The sequence below is a fragment of the Alligator mississippiensis genome, chromosome 12 (assembly GCF_030867095.1).
Source record: "Alligator mississippiensis isolate rAllMis1 chromosome 12, rAllMis1, whole genome shotgun sequence".
Lineage (NCBI taxonomy): Eukaryota > Metazoa > Chordata > Crocodylia > Alligatoridae > Alligator > Alligator mississippiensis.
The window spans coordinates 35,033,010-35,039,331 of NC_081835.1; the positions used below are offsets into that span (position 1 = coordinate 35,033,010).

Consider the following 6,322-nt stretch of genomic DNA (forward strand, 5'->3'; position numbering starts at 1 on the left):
CTATCTAAGGAAGTTGTGGAATCTCCATCCTTTGAAAAGTTCAAGAGCAGGTTGAACAGACACTCAACTGGAATAGTTTAGTCCAGTGTGTATTAACCATTTTAGATTCAAAGTACCCCTCAGAAAATGCCAGCTCTTAGGTTTCATGCATTTTCTGGGAAAAAAAAAGCATTTTTTTTATTGCAAAGAAAACAGAAAGACCACAACATGACAGAATTTTTTTTTTCACTCTGAATTCCTCATTGAAACCTCAGGTATCCAGGTTGTAGCTGTATTGGTCTAGAGGAAAAAGCAACCAGGGCTTGTAATAAAGGTGATATATTTTATTAAACCAACAAGATTTTTGGAAAAAAAATCTTTAATTGCAAGCTTTTGGACACAAACACCCTTCATCAGGCATCAGAGAAAAGATTGTAAAAGTTCTCCTAGGTAGAAATGAAAGTTCATATTTCATAGGATTTCACAGAGGAGACAATAGAGAGAACTCCTCTAGGCAGGTAGTTATTAGCTGGTAAGGAGTCGCAGTTCTTTTGAGGCTCTGTGATGATGCCAATTACCTTGAAACAAAGGCAGGAGCAGTATCCCCCTAGGAGAACATTTACAATAATAAAAGATATCACCTCTACTACGAGTCTTTGAAACCTCTGCATTTATCTTGTGAATCATGTTTTCATACCTAAGAGTGGCACCCTAAAAAGGCACTTATGTTACCCCAGCATACTTCAGCACCCCAATTAAGAATTATTTGTTTGGTCAAGGATGATCCTGCCTTTAGCAGGGGGTGGACTAGATGATCTTAAAGAAACCTCAAGAGACCTTCCATCCCTAATTGCTTATGACCCTATGATGACTATTGCCTTGGAAGATGGGGAGGAAAGGAAGGCTAGATTGTAGCTTGCAGCCTTGTCCCAATAGGGCAGAAACTTTTGCAATGCCCTTCATAATTTTTTCCAAATGACTGTTTAATGCAAGGGGCAATGTCCCAGCTTCACAAGAAGTTCTAGAGAGGGGGCAGGAGAACGGTTAATCAGGTATAGCAGTCAGAGGGCTGTGTAGGGAAATTGGAGAGATGCAGGTTTTAAACCCCCTTTCTGTGAGAGATCCTTAGAATCTTGGTGTCCATTTTACCGAGTCAATGCCTTAACCACTCAGCTATATGGGTTCCAGTCATTAAAATATAGTTCTTTTTTTCCCCCCTTCTCTTCCATCTCACTCTTAGTAGCTGAGTGGCTATGGCACTGGCCCAGGAAACTGGAGTCTCAGCCCCTCAGGTACTCTGCAAACAAGCTAAGTATAGGTTGGATGAATGGACTGTAAGGTAGATAGAAAGCTGGCTGGATCACCAGGCTTAATGGGTAAGTGATCAATGGCTCAATGTCTAGTTGGCAGTCGGTATCAAGTGGAATACTCCAGAGGTCAGTCTTATTCCAGGTTTTGTTCAATAACTTCAACGACAACCTGGAATATGGGATGCAGCACACCCTCGGCAAGCTTGCAAGTTCAGGGGAGTGGTAGATATGCGAGAGCATAGGGCTAGAAGTTAGCGAGACTTGTTTAAATTGGAGGATTGGACCCAAAGAAATCTCATGAGATTCACTACGAAGAAGTGCAAAGTACTGCACTTAGGATTCTGTAAATAGAGTGAAACAGAAAAGGTCACATGCTTTACGAGTTACACAAGGAGATGAAAGTACCTCCTTGACATCATGATAGACAACAAGACATTAAAAACATGGAAAACTATAACACTCTGTCTCTGACATGGACCATTGCAGGACAAATCCACTTCATCATCTAATACCATTACTATTCTAATTCACTTTTCAAAATAAAAAATATGTATTGCTTACTTTTCAAATGAGCTTTATATGGACATCTAGTATTGTGGTCCAATCTGTATTCAGTACATGTAATAATACTCCATTTGTAAAGGATAGGCAATTTTCCTAAAATAGTAAGAGACCCCTTCCCAATAAATGGGTGAATGCATTAACATATGTCCACACCCCCCAACACACACACACACACACACACACACACACGCATGCCCAGATACATACACACATGAAAACCTACTGCTAAAAACATATTGAAGATTTCTTTGAGTCATGCTAGCCCCCAGTCCTGCATACTCTTGCCACATGTGGCAGTCTTATTGAAGGCAATGTATGCATATAACTTAGACATCTGCTTAAATGTTTGCAGGGTAGGGGTCTAGGGGCCTAGGTTTAAAATAAGCAGCACCCGGGGGGGGGGGGGCGAGGGCGTGGAATCCTTCCATGTTACTAAAAATGTAATATTGGTACACATAAAAACAAACTAATGCCAAGCTCAGGTAATCCACTAAATATAGTAATCATAAGTTCATAAGAGGAGGTTATTTTCAGTAGATGCTTTATAGAAGTTTATGAGTTTTATTTCTATTTTTTGATTCGTTATCCTCATTTCAGTAATTATATCTCTTTTATGATCCCTAGTGATACTGCCATTGAACTGGCTTTGCCAGTATATAAAACTCTGGAATCTAGGGAAGAGTTAGAGAAGGAAGAAAAACATTATTTTTTTAGTGTATTACCCTTTAAGAAGAGCTGTTATAAGAACATTTTTACTTGAAGCCTTTGTATATAAGGAAATTTGATACTAATGGCATGGGTGGTGAATTCAGATGGATTAATACCCAGTACCAGATATCTTTCTCAATTCACTTTGAATGACAGCTGACATATTACATTATCACTGGGCACATCTACATGTGATGCTACATCACCGTAGCAATGTACTACAGTGATATAGCATCCATGGGCAAAACCCATGATGCCGCAACTATGTTGCCATAGCAATGCAGTCCCCCATTATAGCTTGTTGCTATGGTGATGTAGTGCCTAAAAATAACCATGTGCGGTGCACATGGCACAGTACAAGCTGTTACTGTGCCGTCTTTTAGTACTTCCTTGTGGTTGGAAGTACTAAAAGGTGGTGCAGTAACAATGGTGCCATAGTGGCATGTGTAGATACACCCACTCTAGCATTGGGAAAAGCTAGTGAAACTCACATAACGGGCAAATGTGCAGAACATTAAAAGATGCTGAAGGAGATTCTCTGTTGCATATCTGTCTTGCTTATTTCAAAACCATTGTTAAAACTGAAGTGAGCTATTTGTTTGAATGTTACAAGACAGCTCATGGTGCAGCAGCAGCAGCTAAAAATTGCCAGTTCAACACTGGGCTCTAGCTCCCAGAATCGGCAGAAACAGCCCCGTCCACAATTTTGAAGGTCATTATCCCAAAGATGGTATACAGACTCTAGAATGAATGCCCTGGAAGGGAAAATCATTAGTATTAGATTTCATGTGCTTAATTGGGCCCATACAGATATAGATAGATCTAGGATTTACTTAATAGAGGTGTGGCAGGATGCTCCTTATTCCATGGAGGGATGGGGAGCAAGGCATAACTGAAGCCCCGGGCTGGTGGGGAGCCGCGGAAGGAGCAGAGGTGGGGAAGGGAAGACCCCACCCACAGCCACTATCCCCAGCTGACCCAGGTGCAGAGGGACCCCCACAGCTGCTGCTGCCTTGCTCCCAGAGCTGTTTCTGCTTTGCCCCAACTGTGGACTGTGGACTGCTGTACTGGATGCCAGGCTCAGCTGGAGACAATGGTTGTGGAGGTGGGTAGATTCCCCCTTCCCGTACCTGCTACCTGCCCCCTGCCTGCACCCCTTTCTCCCCCCAGCTCTGGCTCACTGGCTGGGAAGCAAGCACTAGGAAGAGGAACCTGCCTGCCACTGATGCTATCCCCTGTAAGTCCAGCACCCCATGCAGCTGCTCCTTGTAGCCTCTAGCTGGAGTGGGGCAGGAGCACCTTAGGGGTGACAGCAGTGGCAGGGTTTAGGTTCCACCTTCCAGCACCTGCTCTCTGGCCAGCAGGGATTACAGAGGAAGGGGTGGACAGCAGGGAGCAGGTTCAGGAAAAGGAAACACACCCACCCCGGCAGCTTTCTTTGGCTGAACCCAGGTTCTTGTGCAGTCATTCATGACAGCCCATGGCTGGAGCAGTGCAGGAGAGGTGATGGCAATGACAGAATGGGAATGTGGCCAGATCTATAGGGTGAACTAGGACCAACAATCAGTTGCTAATCAGTCCCAGTCCCCACACCACACCAGAATCCTGAACTTGTATTATCTCCACGGAGCTGTTGGATGATACCTGAATTCATATTACTTAATATGATCTGGATATACTTCTCCCATGAAAAATCGTAACTGCTATGATACAATTACAATTAGCATGTCTTTTACTGCCTAAGTGCATGGACACTTGCATTTTAAGTGCAGTTAACATGTCCTAAATACAACATGCAATATGAACCATAGTTTTCTGGACTGGCTGCTCATGTTTGGTTTACAAAGGTTGTCACTGTTAGCCCAGAATGATAAAAAGGCTTTCATAATCAGTTTCATATCACCTCTCCAAAAATATTTATACAAACCTTTACACTAAAATATGCCTCTGGAACTAAAAAGCTATATTGTATTAATTCCAAGTTAAAATAAAGAAGGATGTTAAATTCAGACCATTATTATTCATGCTGCTTTGTGAATTTATTTTTTTTTAATTTTCCACTTGTGCTCCTGCCAGAAGATATCTATTAGACATCAAGCAGCAAGAGCAAAACTTTACCATTTTGTTGCAAACTAGAAAATAATTTACATCACATATTTTACTTACTTTTGTCTTTTTTTTTTTTTTTTTTTTGAAACCACAAACATTCCAGCATCACACTGTAGGAATAAGAATAACAATATAAAGCATAACCTTTTGCATAGTATTAAATGAACAGAGACAGTAAGTTCTTTATTTACAATTATTGTCTAGATAAAAAAATTCATAAAAACAGATGAATGAACATATAGTAATAACCCCTACAAGGATGCTTTGCCAAATGAATGACTGTATTGTTTTCCACAAATCTCATGCTGCTAGGTACAGTATGTAGAGAGCAAGCATTTATATATTACAGTGAGTTTTAACAAACTGATCATTTTGGGGTTTTTGATCCATTGTTCCTGTCACAGAGAGGTCAAGCAATAAAAGAAAGGAATTGTGATGTACAACTTTTGTAGTTGAAAGGTCATAACTATTCTTTTTTTTAAAAAAAGTCTATCATTTATCATATACATAAAGCACAGTCTCTGCTCACAAAAGCCCAAGTTTTCTATGCATCTCAGTTTATATGCTTAACTCTATATACACAGAATGCAGTATTCATCATTTTTAAACAGTTTTTCAAGTCTGCAAATGGTACCCTATGGTTATTTTGGAGGGGTACTACTACTGGGAAAGTAAAACAAATGAAACGAAGAAAGAATCTGAATAGAGCTTGAAAATAGAAGGCAAATAATCAGTGTTAAGATGCTGAAAATAAATTCTGTTCCAGTACTGATAGATTTTGTTGACAATAGAGTCCAAAGCTAGAGGCTCTTTCCTGTAATTCGATTGGATAACATTTTTTTTTTCTGAACACAGTATCCCAAATAGGCCATAGAAACCCAATACATATTATACAGAGGTTAGTCCCTGTATTTACAATGCAAGGAACAGTCTTGATTATTTCAATCACTTTGCTGTTAGGAATTAGCTAAATCCAGTTATGTTTTCATGCCAGCTTACTGTTAAGAGAAGGGTAATACTATTTGTTTAACAGAGACTTGTGTAAGCCTTGATAGACCTGCTGTGCATTGAAAAGGTTGGACAAGACAGTGAGCTATACGTTTGAGCCAAAAAACATTCCAGCTTCTACACAAGTCCGGAAGCTGGCAATTCAAGCTGATAGATCTTTACCTGGCTGAATAGTCTTGATGCACCCTGAACATTTTTAGTCATTTCAATCTGCAGTTTGACCACGAGTCTAATCCTATTTGCAGAGTTCTCTCACTTGGAATAGTTCTCGTGACTGCAGAGATGCACCCCATTATTAGCCAACTTTAAAATGATAGGCAATGCCACAACAGATCAATTTATCAATCTAGTTTGTGTTTTCCAACACATCTCAGATAATTGATTATGTAATTCAAAATGTCTGTTGCACTGTACAAGTTTATGGAAAAGATCATATGCTGAAAAGTCTTGAAGCAAACTTTGTATTAAATACAAAAGTTATTTATGAAAAATCTGTGACCCACAAAGTGCTTAGCATTCAAGTGGTTGACATAGCAATTATATAAGCTGATAAATTTAATTACCAGGGCTGTTACCATCTTGAAAAAAAATTCTCACCTATGATACTGAAGGATTTCAAATAGCTTTCCTTATAGAAAACTCAA

At 39.9% G+C, this 6,322-nt stretch overlaps 1 protein-coding gene across 4 annotated transcripts in view; it reads right to left on the reverse strand.

Moving 5' to 3' along the window:
- Positions 1-4,580: 4,580 nt before the first annotated feature.
- The window catches only part of ATP2B2 (ATPase plasma membrane Ca2+ transporting 2), a 1,183,685-nt gene continuing 1,181,943 nt past the window's right edge, over positions 4,581-6,322 (reverse strand). For all 4 annotated transcript variants that reach the window (XM_059716030.1, XM_059716027.1, XM_059716026.1 and 1 more), the window contains one exon: positions 4,581-6,322. This exon is cut by the window's right edge and continues 1,874 nt beyond it. The gene's annotated coding sequence lies outside the window, so the exon portion shown is untranslated.